This window comes from Zingiber officinale, chromosome 9A (assembly GCF_018446385.1).
Source record: "Zingiber officinale cultivar Zhangliang chromosome 9A, Zo_v1.1, whole genome shotgun sequence".
Classification (NCBI taxonomy): Eukaryota; Viridiplantae; Streptophyta; class Magnoliopsida; order Zingiberales; family Zingiberaceae; genus Zingiber; species Zingiber officinale.
Window position 1 is genome coordinate 101,276,197 of NC_056002.1, and position 16,548 is coordinate 101,292,744.

At 38.9% G+C, this 16,548-nt stretch overlaps 1 pseudogene; it reads right to left on the reverse strand.

Annotated features, from left to right (window-relative positions):
• Positions 1 to 12,835, reverse strand: part of LOC122019390 — a 98,393-nt pseudogene extending 85,558 nt beyond the window's left edge.
• Positions 12,836 to 16,548: the final 3,713 nt, after the last annotated feature.

The window sequence follows — 16,548 nt, forward strand, 5'->3', positions numbered from 1 at the left end:
CTAAGCGACAGTGCCAGAGGTAGGTTTGGTTCATGTCGTTTGACTTGAACCTCTTGGTATTTATGTTATAGATAGGGCTCTCAAGATCTAGAATATAGAGTTCGTTTATCAGAGGTGCACTACAATAGAACATATCATTTAAATAGACGGAACAACATTTGTTCTTGATTATAAACGAAAATCCTTTCTTGTCCAAACAAGAAACTGAAATTATGTTCTTAGTCAAGGCAGGCACATAATAACAATCATCTAATTCTAGTACAAGCCCAGAGGGCAGAGATAGATGGTAAGTTCCTACAGCAATAGCAGCAACCCGTGCTCCATTGCCTACTCGTAGGTCTATCTCACCCTTCGTCAATGCCCTGCTATTTCTCAGCGCTTGTAAATTAGTACAAATGTGCGAAGCACATCCGGTATCTAATACCCACGATGAAGAAATAGAGAGGTTGACTTCTATAACATGTATACCTGAAGTAGAAATCTTATTTCTCTTCTTCTTAAGATCTTCCAGGTATTCTTTGGAGTTCCTCTTCCAGTACCTTGCTTGTCCTTGATATAGGTGACAAAGATGCTCAACCATATCGTAAGCGCCCATAAACTCATGTTGCTTCTGAAGCTCAGAGTTCATGGTTGCGAGCATAAGACAGGACACATCTAATGCGTCATCTTGATGCTTCTTGTAAGCATCTCGATCTTCTCGCGTGGCAGTGGAAGGAGGAGCCTCCAGAATGGGCTGCTCCAGAACGTACAGTTTACATTCCTGAGTGAGAACTATTCTCAGATTCCTGTACCAGTCCAGGAAATTTGCTCCGTTGAGCTTGTCCTTCTTAAGGACAGATCGCAGGGAGAAAATGTTCGTATTCGACGTCATGGAAATTTTACAATAGAAATAAATGCAGAAATAAGTATCATATTCCAAATCATTTAATTAGGCCTTTAACTAAATGATGCTCCCACTGAATTCTATAATTCTTGTGGGACAAGATCCACATCTTACTAACCCGTGAGTTAGCTTTGGCTAATACGCCCAAGGCTTAGTATGATCGGTAGGTAACGATTACCAATTACATCTCTATGCAACTCTTGTTTGTAGGATCAAGATCCATATTTATATTAAAACTCGAGTTAGCTTTGGCTAATACGCCCGAGAGTTAATATAAACGTGATTTTGTCCTACCTTTCCAACTATTGGAAGAATGCCTATAGTTGACTCGATCCAACCAAGTAACTAGGAATACTCAATCTAATTGAGTTTGTATTCACCCATGCGTTGATAGGCGGGACCAAGATTGTCCCTCCGTACCCTACCAAGATAATATGTATTGCTCTGCTTTGGCAGATTCAACAATACATGTGATCGAGGTAGTGATAGGTATCACGGCACGGTTAGGCATTTAGAGTTGGTTCGATCGATATCTAATCTAATCGAAAAGGATGCATCTTGTGCATGACTTAGATCTAATCTAATCGCAAGGGTGCATCATGTGCACGACTTAGATCTAATCTAATCGTAAGGCACTAATTAATTAACTACTTATTAAACATGCATCATATACATAAGCAATTAATTAATTAATCTATTTGTGATTTAGTCATGGCCCTACTACGAACTTCTCAAGCCAATGAGAAGATCGAATGGTCAACCTAGGGTCAACAGCTTCTCCAAGCTCCTCCCTTTGACCACCTTGTGTTGCTCGTGCCCGCCTCACAACTCCGTCTCGTGTGGACCCTCCACCGCTCCAATTTGTACATTACAATTTGAAACTCAAGTTACATTCGAGTCTAAATCTAATTTACAACAAGAATATAAAAGAAGGCACGACGCACAGGTCGCGGGAAAAAAAAATAAAAACATACAACACGCGCAAACACATAACGGCACGCAGGCCGTATTATGAATTACAACACAATCCAATCATATTGGGTTTTTGGGCCATGACTATCACAAAATTTATATATAATTCAAAATTATATATTTTCATAATTTTCTAAAATTTTAAAATTAATTTTTACAATTTTTACGAGTAAAATTTCCCGGCGGTCCCGTTTAGCGGTTTCGGGCGCAATCGTGGAACGGATCCCCTTGCGGGGCCCAGGGGCAGCGCCCCTACCCGTGATCTAACCATCGTGAGAGTTCCTTTGCGATCCAACAGCGCCTAAACCCGCTGTCCCAAAACGATTTGGGCCGAGACATTGCCGTTTCGGAAAAATCTTCCCGGCGGGTTCGTTTTTAGCGATTTCGGGTGCAATCGCGGAGCAAATCCCCTTGCGGGGTTAGGGGCAGTACCCCTACCCATGATCTAACCATCGTGAGTTGCTCCTTTGCGATCTAATGGCACCCAAGCCCGCTGTCCCAAACGGATTTGGGGCAAAACAAAGCCGTTTTGGAAAAATCTTTCCGGTAGCCGAAGCCTACAAGTGCCGAGACACTTGTGCTTCGCTTCTACGGAAAAATTACCCATAAAAACTATAAAATCATAATTTTACAGAAAATTACAGAAACTTTAGTTTTCATAAAACCAAAAATCAAACTCGTACAAGCCTTGCACGTGGCTCTGATACCACTGTTAGGTTTTTCGGGCCGCGAAAACCGCTTTTCGCGTCGCGGAAACCCCGAATCACCCAAGGCCAACGGATCCGTGCAAGGAAAACCAAACGATAAATACGAGTACGAGTTTGAAAAACATTTTAGATCTACTCCTAGATCTACATGTTAAGAACTTTACCCTTGTTGCGTGCCTTTCGCGTTCCCGCTCGTCCAAGGAGTTGCCGGATCTCTAGACCGTCAAGCGTCGGTCCTCTAGAAGTATCCACACGAACAATTCTTGATAGAGAAAACCTAAACAAAGGTGTGCTAGCACCTTGATAGGTCACGGCAACGAAGAGGAGGGAGAGCAAGGAGAGAACCCAAGGAAGAAGAAGGAGTAAATGAGGAGTTGAATGAAAAATGAATTTCATTACCACCTCTAAAGTGGCCGGCCACATTTTGTTGTGTAACCCCATTTCCACTTAATTACAATTAAGTGGAGGCCATTAAGAGGTGTTGTGTAACTCCTATGATGTGGCACATCATGAAGATGTGGACCATTGCCATTGGTCCACATCTTGCCACCTCACAATGATGTGGCAAAGGAGTAACCTCCACTCATTTAATGTGGCCAACCCACATTAAATGCAATGGAGGCTTGTAACCTCCATGAGGTGGCAAAGCAAGATGATGTGGAACAACACTATTGGTCCACATCTTGCCACCTCACTCATGATGTGGCAAAGAGTCAAGTCAAACTTGACTCTTCCTCTTCCTCTCTAGTCAAGTCAAACTTGACTCAATCTCTCTCATGGTTGATCTAATCAAACCATTTGATTCAAGCCAACTTAATATAATGAATCTAATTCATTAAATTAAATTGATCTAATGAGTCATAATCTAAATTAGACTCATTAAATACATGAATCAATTTGAGTCTAACTCAATTAGCCCAATTTGGATTACTCTTAATCCAATTTGATTTATCAAATGAATCTAATCCTCTTGGTTCATCGTATGAACCAAATCTCCATCTAATTGTCCTTAGTGTGTGACCCTATAGGTTCTTGTAACGTTGGCAATGCCCTAAATGCATTTAGGAGCATAAGTAATGAGCGGTATCTAGCAATACATCATTACTACCCAAGTTACAAGAATGTCGAGATCCAACATCACCTTGTGACTATTAATTGTGACTCCTCACAATATATGACAAGTGTCCTTCTATCCTAGACATCTAGATTGATCAATATGAGGTATAGACCGTGTCATCCTCTAATCAATCTAAATCTTGAACTCCAAGTAGACTCACTCGATCAAATGAGCTCAACATCTAATGTTGACTCATTTGGGCATGGCCATGCACTTAGTGGTCTCACTCTATCAAGAATACCGATGTCGCTCCCGTCATATGGGAGGGATAGATCCCATCTACATCACTCACATCCCTCTACATAATTCGTTATATACCCAGTAATCGCCTTTATAGTCCACCTAGTTACGGGTGACGTTTGACGAAACCAAAGTACATAACTCCTTATGTAGGGATCCATGGTGACTTCAGGTCTAAGGACTAATAGTCATACTAATAGCCACATGAGAAAGTATATGACACTCATATAACGATCCATGATACTTTCTCATGGCGGGTCTTTCAGTATACATTCTCCAATGTATACCCATGTGTCAGCTTGATATCTCTATATCCATGACTTGTGAGATCAAGTCATCGAGCTGACCTACATGCTAGTCTTATTGCATTAACATTGTCCCTGAATGTTAATACTCGACTAGGAATGATTTAGAGTAGTGTTCACTGTATCATCTCACTATCGATTCAACTAATCGATTGATATAGGTATGAACCTTCTACTCAAGGACGCTATTATACTTAGTCTATTTGGCACTAATACAAATAAGTATAATAACCAAACAAATGCCTTTATTAATATACAAGAATATGATACAATGAGTCCATCAAATGATTGGCTCTAGGGCTCTAACTAACATGTGGAAGGTTCAAGGTTCAATCCTTGACCTCACCCCTTTCTTTCCATTTTTTTGGAATGGTTTCTATTTCTATTTCTCTTTTTCTTTTATTCTAAAAGAAAAAATACTCATAGGTATAGCTTATCATTTCGTGGGTGTTACAATAGTGTAGATGTATACAAATTCAATCATTAATTTTATTATCTTGTCATCCTAATTTTATGGTAAATAAAATTAATAGTTGGTTTGTCTTTGATCAAATATTTGATCAAAACTTTATAATTTAAAATAATATTGATTCCTCAAAATAATATCATTTAAATTCACCAACACCTCAAACACCATGAATTTTGTATGTCACGATAGTGTGGACGTATACAAATTCAAACATTTGTAAGAGGAGGGTCTTACCCATTAATTATTTTGTCAACCTACAATTACCTCAAACACCATGAATTTTGTATGTCACGATAGTGTGGATGTATACAAATTCAATCATTTGTAAGAGGAAGTTTTACCCATTAATTTTATTTTGTCAACCTAACTTTATGACAAATAAAATTACCTCAAATACCATGAATTTTGTATGCCACGATAGTGTGGACGTATACAAATTCAAACATTTGTAAGAGGGGGGTTTACCTAGCTTTATGACAAATTAATAGTTGGTTTTTCTTCGATCACACAAATAATAACAGTGACTCCGATAGGGAGGATACTATTAAATGTGCCTAAGTGTATACCATTACTTGATACTAAGTCCACTAAATAGAATTGTGCCCCTTCAGTTGGAGAAGATCGCACACATCCGAAATAATTTTCTATAATCATCCATTAAGGAAGTTTGATCTAGTGATCCACAAACAAACTCATCCGATGTGGAGGAAGGCACTCAGAGCCAACACGCAAGTTTGAATGCATCACTTACAAACCAGTAATGGAGACCATGGAATTTAATTAAATTCCTCTCCCACTTAGTTATTTAGAATGAGAAATTTTAGCATGCACACAAACACACAAATACAAGCACACACAGAATAAAAGGCAATAAATAAGAAAAATAATTTTTCAACTATTATGGCCTTTATCCATAGATGTTCTCCATGTGCCATCAACCCTAGCTACTGCCATTTTTAGCCACCGCTATTGGGTCTAGTCGTCGCATCTATCTTGTTTCTTTTTCGATGCGCCTCTGGTCCTCAAATAGTCCCACGCCTCGCAAAGATACGATCTGCGACAAAAATAAAATTTTACATTTATCGATCCTATATTCCACGAAGGAATGTACATATAATATAGATTGAACAAAATGTAAAATCCTAATAACTAATACAGCTCCTGCTGTATTTAATATTACAATCATGCACACACATAAAATGCCCTCGACATGTCCGAGGGTCCAAACGTACACAAACACAACATGGTCATAATAGTTGGATCTAGGATGTCTGCAACCACAGAGTTAATCTATTTGCACATCCTAATATTATCATGCCTAAATTATGTATGACATGTGCATAATTAAACTAAAAACCAAACACACAGAGGCTAAAACCTAGCTCTGATACCAATTGTTGGTTGCTACTCGGAATACCATCCTAGTTCCCCTATACAAAAATTTGTACAAGCATAGAACTATCCTAGCTACCATCTATTCTACTGAAGTTAAATTTGGATTATAAATGATGCTTAACATTATTAATCTAAATTGTCCTTCAGAAGTTAAACTTGGATTGGAAACGATACTTAACATTTTTACTCCAAGTTTAACTAATGTGATCTTCCTAAGTTAAACCATATTACAGAAGTTATCAAATATCTATTTCAAAGATCGGCTTCCAGGTTAAACATGACGAGGCACTAGGCCTTCTTGGGTATGGGATCATCTACCACTTCCAAGACAAAGTCTTACAAAGAAATCGGATATTTAACTTCTTACAGTAATCTAGGTTTAACTATAGAGACCTCAATAGAAACACATTATCGAAATATGAAATCAAAAAATAAAATTGATAACAAAAACGATAACATAAAACGATAGCCTCTTGTGTTTGGTTTTTCAAGATCTATATAAAGAACATGAACTAGTTATGATGCGAAAACAAATAACTAGTTATACCTTTCTTTGTAGCTTAAAGACCTCTTGATCTTCTGTTGTATTCCTCTCCTCCTCTTGGATGTCGTGTGGGCGACAATCTACCAAGATGGAATCCACTCGAACCACTTCTTCTCCTCCAAGACTCTCGAGCCACCAAGGGATGCCAAAATAGGAAACTCCTTCTCTTCTTCTTCTCCTCTAAGTAGCTAGCCATCAAGATCTTCTTCTTTTCCTTCAAGTTTCGGCCACCAAGAAGAGATAGGCACCGACCTTAGAAAGAAGAAAAAGAGAGAACAAGTGCGTGCCACCGGCCTAAGGAAGAAGAAAGGGAGAGGGGAAAATCGGCCACACAAGGAGAATAGAAGAGAGAGGGCATAGGGTTGTCACTCTCAAGAGGCACCCTCTCCTTCTCTTTTATAATCCTTGGTCAAGGCAAAAAATGAAAGTTTTAAACATAATTAAAACTTCCTTATTTGTGGCCTCCCATTAAAAAAGAAAATTTTAACAACAATTAAAATATCTTTTTTCTAAATTTCCTATTGTACATGGTAATAAAGGAAAGTTTTAAAATTAATCTCTCTCTTTTAAAACATGTAGACAACTACAAAAAAGGAAAGATTAATTAAAACTTCTCCTTTTAAAATCATGGTTACAAAAAGAGAAAGTTTTATAAAAAATTAAAATCTCTCTTTTAAACATTATAGATAACTACAAATGAGGAAAGATTTTAACAAAATTAAAATCTCTCTTTAATCTTTTGTAGATAGCTATAAAAGAAAAGATTTTAAAATTTTAAAACTCTCTTCTAAAATCATGAGGATGACTATAAAAGGAAATTAAAATCTTTTCATAATAGGAAAGATTTTAACAAAATAAAATCTCTCTTTTAACCATTGTAGATAACTACAAATAAGGAAAGATTTGAACAAAATTTTGTTTTAAACAAAACTTCCTTTTTCCTTTACCTATGGTCGGCCCCATGCTTGGTCACCAAGCATGGCTTGGCCGGCCACTACATGAGCTCCAAAATAATGCTTGGCCGACCCCCTTACTCCAAGCAACGATGTGTCCGGCCCATTACTTGGGTAAGAAGTGGACTTTGTGGATACAAGGCTTAATAGAGACTACAACAGGGACCGAGAGGAGAAATTGGTTTTGGTCTCCTGATAAGCTTGAGCTTCCTGTGTTCGCCCCGAACACCCAACTCAAGTTCATCAATAATAACTCATATCACTAAAGAGTTATTATTGAACTACCGCACCAATCCCAAATTATATTATGGGCTCCTTCTTATTATGAGTGCATTAATCTCCTTGTGTTTAAGATATTGAATGTCCACTAATTAAATGAGTTACTGACAACTCACTTAATTAATATCTAGCTCCATGAGTAGTGTCACTCAACTTTATTGTCATGTCAGACTAAGTTCACCTGCAGGGTTTATATGATAATCATTATGATCTCCTCAAGGGGACATCATCAACCTAGATTACTAGGACACAATTTCATTCTATAATCAACAACACACCATATAAATAATATCATTTCCCAACTTATCGGCCCTATTGATTTAACGAGCTAAATCACACCCTTTGATAAATTAAAGAAATAAATATTAAGTATACGTGCTTATTATTATATCATGATTAAGAGTACGCACTTCCATAATAACAGAGATTTTGTTCTTTTATGTAGTGAGTATAAAAGAAACTGTCTCAAATGGTCCTGCTCAATACACTCATAATGTACTAGTGTAATTTTATAGTCAAGATAAACTAATACCAAATTACACTACAACCACTCTAATGGTTTATCCCATTTCATCTTGGTTGTGAGCTAGTATTTATAATTTATAAGGAACTGATATGTAACGACCCGTCTTCTACTAGCTGAGCTGTAAGGCCGATCGCTACAGTTATGCTGTGCTAACTGTGCGGAAAACTGATCTAATTTAAATTTTAGTTGCTATCTGATAAGTATTCTTGGTTCTACATATGCTGAAGGGTATAATCTAAAGGATACCAGGTGTATCCTACATTCCCTATGGACTAGAAGCTGATCTGCTAAGTTTCCTGGTCGAAACTGAACTTCCCAATCGATCCAGACTGAACTGGATCGATTGCTCTCTATTGGATCGATCCAGGAATCGATCCAGACCGCTACTGTGCTCGGGTGATAATCTGGACCGATCGGCTGATCGATCCAGGCTCACCGATCGATCCAATGATCGATCCAGCGTGCTTCTGTGCATGGGACTTTATTTGGATCGATCGGCTGATCAATCCAACATAAGTCAATCGATCCAATGATCGATCAAAAACCTTTCTGTTCGCGAGGAATAGCTTGGATCGATCGACCGATCGATCCAAAGGCCTTCTGTTCGCGACAGAATGTGTCTGGATCAATCGGCTGATCGATCCAGAAGCCTTCTGTTCACGGAATCAGCCCCCAATCGATCCATGGATCAATCGAGGATCCCCGATCGATCCATGGATCGATCGGAGTTTCTGATCTCACACTGAAACTCTGATTTCAGCACTCTGGCGTGCCAAAACCTCACACAACAAATTCTAAAATCAATTGGAATGTATTCTAGCAACTATTAACCAGCATTCTAACATAATTACTAACAAACTAAATAAATCTCCCATGGTTTAAACATTCTAAGGTCTGAAAATGCATGAAAGAAGAATTACTAAGAATCCAACTATTTAAGCTTGCTAAAACCCCTGAGGATCTTTTATTCCAGTTCCTGCCACACACACCATCTTTGCATTGAACTCCAGCTTCCTCTGCTAGCCCATCTTCCCTTTACCTTTATCTGCAGTATAAGGGGAAATAGTATCTGTAAGCTTAAAGCTTAGTAAGAAACCAACTACCTCACTACAACATGCAACGATGCAAACATGTTTTTAAATCATGCTGTTTAAAAGGATATGCTAAGTATACTGAATAAACTAAACATGGCATGGCATATAAGCATACAATCATGGCATATCCAAAGCTGAACATGATATCAACCACATGGTATCAATGAAAACTAAGCTGATACTAAAACTGAGCTACTACTAGGACTGTACTGGATTCATGAACTAATTTGTGAAAGGTTGAAAACCATATACATATAGTAAGTGAAAATACTAAACATGCCGTTTGGGCCCGGCAACTATACTTGCTGTGCGCGCATCCCTAACTAGACCCGGGTTTGCAAGTCACGAATTTAGTAGGGTTAACTAGGTTATCTAAACCTAGGGACGACTATGGGAGCCCAACCCAATGGATATCTAATCCAGTACAGTGCCACTGAAAAGTAAAATACTGAAATAGCTAATACTATTTTGCTGAATCTAGGTGATCTGAACCTAGAACTAGGTTGTCTGAACCTAGAGGCGACTGTGGGAGCCCACCCATGGGACCGTAGTCCCATATAAGCTAGAATAAACTGATTTACTGATTTAGATGCTTCTAATGCATTCAACTGAACTGTTAAAATGCCTAATTTGCATTTTTACTTAACTAGCTAATTTATCGAACACTTAGTGTGCTTTAACTCCCCTCTCTATTAGGGAGACTACCTTTAGGCACCCAACAGCATCTAAACCTCCAACTGAAGGGGAAAAGACGTGTCCGGCCCATCTAAAGGTACTCACTAAATCCCTAAACCTGCGAGGAGGGTTAAATACACCCTATATGTCGAAAAATCTGTATATAACTAAACTAATGCATAGAAAACCAAACAGAAGCTACTTATACTGCAGGTGAGGGGTTTCTTACATTGTGTGCTAGATTTCTTACAAATCTAATCGCTAGAAATTCCGGTGGAGACGACTTCTCGATGATTCGCTCGCGTCCATGTGTTCTACTCGCGGAGGGGAACGTCCGTGTGCTGAAATCGTTGCCGGAAAGTGACCTTGGGGCCCTAGGGAGAGAACCCTAGGTCTTCTTGGTGTGGCGCCGAGAGAAGGAGGAAGAGAAGAGAAGTATTCGGCGTGAGGGTTTGGAGAAAGAAGGTGGCGTGAGGTTTTGTGAGGAGAGGGCTGCCGAACCAAATTAAACCAAACCCAACTTAAGTTCTTAATTTATATTAAGTGGATTATTGAACCCAACTCTAATATAAATATAATCGGTTCCTCTTTCTTTCAGCACGGCCCTGCTGGGTTCACCGGTTACTAAGGCTAACTAAAGGTTTAGCGGACCCGAGAGGTCCCGGGTTCGATTCCCGCTTAAACCATTTTGCTTATCTAATTACTTTTGTTACTTCCGCTACTCGGAAAATTCCGGAAAAATATCTAAAAATTCCAGAAAAATCATAGAATAATTCTAATGCAAGTTTGAGAATTTTCGAGCGTTACATGATAACATGATCTTCTGTGTGTCTCCTCACACCATGTTATCTTCAATATAAATTAAATAGACAACTACACTTAGCAAAAATATAGACATTTGACCAATGTGATTCTTATAAATATGTATACAAAAGCTAGGCTTTTAGTATACATCCTAACAAAACTTTTATCCCTATTTAAACTAGTCCTAATTACCCAGCCAGGTAAACTATTTTTTTTGAAGGTGCCAACTAATTTAGCGTATTCCCTTGAATTATTGAATTTAGCATTAAGTTTTAGATTTATGTCGATTTATTTTATAGTTATAGTAAACTTAATTGTAATTTGAATTGACTTTGTAGTTATTTGATTTAAATTTAGTTTTTCGATTTGAGTTTGATTTATTTATTTTACATTTTAGATTTGGATTTGAATTAATAGGTTTAGTTGAATTTGGTTTTAGGTAATGAATTTCATTTTTAGGCACATAAAATTGATTGACTCCTACTTGCATGGTTAGGCACGTTTTTGGAACCCAGACTTTAGTTTGATTCTTAGTTTGAGTGACTAGAGATATGAAGGTTTTGTTAGTTGAGCTGGATTTGTATCCGAGCCCAGATTTATTATATATAGCTCGTTGAGAACCAAGTATCATGTCTAGGTATTTGGATTTAGTTGTAAATTTTTCTAATAATTCTCTTAGATTGATTATTTCAGTTTTCAATTTAGCATTTTATTCCTCAATCTTTTGACTTGAGTTGGGTTAGACATTTTTATCTGGGAGTTAAATTGTTCCTTAAGGTGTTGATTTTCCTTAAGGAGTGTGTTATTTTATTTTTCATATTTTATTATTTTTTTATTCAGACATACAATTATTCTAAAATATTTAGTAGTTAGGATAGAAGATACTATTGGAGGATCTTGTGTGGCCTGCTAGAAGGGAGGTTGAATAGACAGTGCCCCCAAATCAAAGTTCTTCCTACACTTGTTAGTTTGCGCAGTGGAATAATACAAAGAAAACAAGCACAAATACAAAAGCTAAAGACAAAGAAGAAACAAGCAAGCCACTACACGTTGTTTAACGTGGTTTGGAGATAAGGCTTCTACTCCACGGATGTCTGTAAGGTGGATGATCCTGATCAGTCGGTGGATGACTCCCTAACAAACTCTGGCTAGCTCACGTAGCTCCTTGTGGATGGAGAAACCTCACCACAACACTCACAAGAACACTTGAGACGCTAGGGCATAGGTAGACTACTAATAGGGGTTAACCATCTCTATTTTGTCAACCTTAACCAAGCTCCAAAGCCTTGGTTATATAGACCACGGGTTGGAAAACCCTGCCTATTAGTTGACTAGTGAAAGTACCAATCGATTGCCCTCCGTGGAGATTCGACCGTTACAACCCAGCAACTCGATACCAATCGACTGGTGAAAGTACCTGTAAAATACGGTAATAAAATATTAATTAAATAATAAGGTTATTTGAGAAATAATCTTATTGGAATTTTTAGAAATTTTCTGAGAATTTTTCGGAGCTCGTATGACGTATTTTTGAGGAGATGAAATTATAGGCTTGGGAAAAACCTGTTTGGAATACCCAAAAGTAGGAGTTGATTGAGGAATGTACTTAGGGTTTGATTAAGCAAAACCTAAGTATATATTTATATAATTCCTTTCTTTTTCTCTCCTCTCACCGCCACACACCCCCTCCGCCCGATTCCTCCCCCTCACACGGTGGGGAGCGCCGATCGTTTCTTCATCTTCCCCAAAATGGTAGGCCAAGCTCTTCCTCTTCTCCTCCCACACGTACAAAGCCTCAAGCCCGAGCCTATCTCCCTTATGTATCTCATCTGACGTCTCTTTCTTCTCTCCCGATCTCCTCCCGAACACCATCGTCGATTGCCCCAGTCGCCACGACCCGATGCTGGCAGACGAGAGCCACTCGAGGGTCACCTCTCCAGTTCTCTTGCCCTAATCCAGCCATTATCTATGAGGGATCGTCGCCAACCCCTCTCACGGATCATTTTCCCTCTGCCCTAGCTTCCACCTGAGTCGTTCCTCTTCCCTAATCTTGTGCCGCCCTCTTTTCTTTTCGATCCACTCCACCGCTAGCCGAGCCCTTCATCTTCTCCTCTGGTTACCTGAGATTCTCCAGCAATCTCCACCTGAGTCGCTGCCTTGCTCAGACTGATCGTCGGCCAAGAGGGGGATCCAAGTCTCCTTGTCACAGCACTTGGGCGTCGCACCTTCGACCACTTGTCTACCCTAGGACCGGTGCAAGACTTCCCTCCTGATCGTCGGCCACAGTGCTCATTCAATCGACTCACTAATCGTAGATCCAAGGCTGCAAAATCTCGGCCAGATCACTGTTCTTCCTCCTTGTCTGATCTCCAGTAACAACCAGATCTGAAATTTAGTGAGTTTTGGATTTGATTACTTCTATTCTATCATATCTAGATCCTATTGGTGGAATCAAACATATATCAAAGGGTTTGAGATTTTGATCTGTGGACTGATTATAATAGAGGAGGTAATTGGATTGCTACTGGAACGAAAGAATCAAAGGAGGTGTTTGGATGGCTATCGGAACAGCTAGTTTGCTTCTGGAAGAGTAGGGGATTGGTGGAGAAGATTTGACATTATGATAAGTATTGATTACCCAAATTATGTTAATCTAGGTCTTGCTATTGGAAATTTTGATTTGAATTAGTAACTTCGAATGGATTTGAATCTGATACTAATATAGATTTATTTTTGGTGAATTGTAAAGGGGATGTGGATTTATTGGGTTGATTCAAATATGATTTCTTCCTAATGAGTTTAGGATTTGGTTTATTTTGATTAATGATAGAATTAGTTGTAACATGTGATTACAGGAGGTTGATTTGAGATGAGCGTCTCGACGTGGGATCTATCGGATACGATCTCCATTTTTGAGGCGGGTACCTTTGACTTATCTCTTTTGATATTGTCATTTTAATATGCATAGTAGGTTATTGCTAGTAGTAATGATTATATTTATATCTACTTTGGTATGCCACTACTTGGTACTTGTAATATGCCTTATTTGTTATCTGTTCTCCATTCATGCTTATGTTCTCTGGATTATTACCATGTGCACTTTTGTTCATAGATGTAGTGACATACATTGCCCTACTGTGTACCAGACTAGTTATTTGACATACCTGATTTGTGTTCCTAGATTTATGATACTTAGATCTTTATATGGATTTATTTTCTTTTTGGTACATATTATATGGAGGTGTATACTGTCAGGATTTACATGCTTAGTGTCATGTACTATCTTGCATGATTGCATGCTGAGCGATTGTCGGCTCCATTATTATTGAGCACATCGCCAGTTACATGATCTGCACACACAATCACTCATGGGTTAGTGGTACATCAGGCAGGGTGTGTACAGTTTGCTCTGTCAGGCTCCGCTGGTCCGCTCATGGGTAGTTTGATTACAGCGTGGTAGCGGGCAGGGATCCCTGATAACTAGCATTTTTATATGTTATTTTGGCTCTTGGACTTGATATTTTTATCCTCTCATATGCTTAATTCTGTATTTATATTATGTTTTATGAGTTGAGATTTATTTCGAGCGTTGATCTAATTTTTCCTATATTTTTCTGATATTTTATCTAAAATATGCATCTTGTTTTGTAAGGAAGTAATCTGGACCGTTGATCAAGATCCATGATCAAGGCATCAAGAAGTAAAGCCTCCAATTCAAATCCAATTCAAAACCCACTTTTAAAGCCCAAACTTGAAGCCCAATGTCAAAGCCCAATTTCAAGTCTTATTGGATCCGGATCCGGATCTCACTCAAACATTTCAACCCGAAATCCAAGATCCAAACCCGTTAAGAAACCCTCTTTCTCACCCGCACGGCACAGTGCCGATTCTTCTCTTCTTCCCGACATCTCTCTGCTCGCGTCTCCTTCTCGCGTCTGCTAGGGCACAATGCCCCTTTCTCTTCTTCTTCCTTTTCTCCGGCCGGCGGCTTCTTCTCTTCCCTTGCCGCCGGCCGGCCAGCTCTTCCCAACCTCCTCTTCTGCGATCTGCTCCAAGCGGCGACGGCAGCAAACGCCGGCGGCTCCTTTGAAGCGACGACCTCAACTAGGGTTTCTATTCGGCGAGGCGTTCTTCTCCGGCAAGCATCCCTCTTCATCCCTTCCTCAGTGTAGCTTCTCCTGCGGACGGTGTTCCGAAAGCAGCGGGTTCCAACAGAGGAAGCCGGCTGTCCCTTCTTCTCCGGCGAATTTCTTCTGCTTCCATCACTGAGCAGTGTTGTGGATTCCTACGGACGGTGTTCCGAAGGCAGGAACTCCAGCAACTTCAGTCTTCAATTCCGACAGAAGCAAGTGGCATGTCAGTGTGTCAATTTATAGTACATCACTGTTCTTTCTTAATTTTGTGTGGCTGTTGAGAGTTGTAGATCAAAGGTTCTGTCATTGTGTTGTTGTCCACCGGGGCTGGTGTTCCAAATCCGGATCTCCGTGTGACGACGGAGGTAGTCGATTGATGGTTGATCGCAGGAGAGTGGTTTGGATAGTTTAAGTTTACTTTCCTTTTGAATGTTTTATGTTCAGTTAATTTAATTTACTTTTTTGTTTAACTTAGGTGTTCTTTTCTTATCTATGTTTGATGGTTTAGTTTTGTATTTCATTTATGCATGATTGTTAATCTTGTCTTATAGTGTGACAATATGATACAAGTTTAACTTTTATGCATAATTAGGTTTTGTTTAATTTCTACAAAGTTGTTTAGTTAATTGTCTTTGTTTGATTGTTGCTTTCTTTATGCATGTTTGAGTTCTTTGTTATGTTTCATGTTATTTCCATTGATAGATATTCTTGTATCATAGCGTGACAATGCGATGTAGGAAAATCTTCAATGGTTAGCTAGGGTAGACGTAGCTTTATTACTTGCATTGTCTTCCATTATTTAGATTAGATTTCATTTGATGTTTCGCTATTTCATTCTCTAGATTAATCGTGATGATAATTAACCCATAGCGTAGAGTGACAAAACGTTATGGATTAATTATTGGCATCTAGTTAGATTTCATTGCAGTATTAGATTAGTTTCTTTCTTGTTCTGTTTTTCATTTCTTAGATTTAGAATCAAACCCAAATTCCCATTTCCATATTAAAAATCTCAAAAATAGAAATAACAGACGATCCTAAATTTACCATCATATCGTTACTTTCGTTGGCGGATGACCCGAGTCATTCCTATGCTACATTAGTGTAGGAAGGATTTGGTATTACATCATTTGATGCCCAATTCGCGACAAAATTGGGCCGTAATCAATCCCTCCCCTTGACTATGAGACAGGGAGATGAGAGCTTAGGCTCCCCCACTATGTTTGGGGTATGAAGATAGGTGTACTCCGACAGTATCCTGTCCATTCGGTCACTCAAGAGTAGTGATGGTAGAGTGCACAGTTGTCATAGCCCTACCCACTCGGTCTCACCATCGTGTGTGAGATTGTTGACTGACGTCAGGGGTGACCATGTCATATTTGCATCATATGCATGGATTATATTTATTGCTTGTGATTGCTGCATTTTGGATGCTGCATTTGTTTGGGTTGC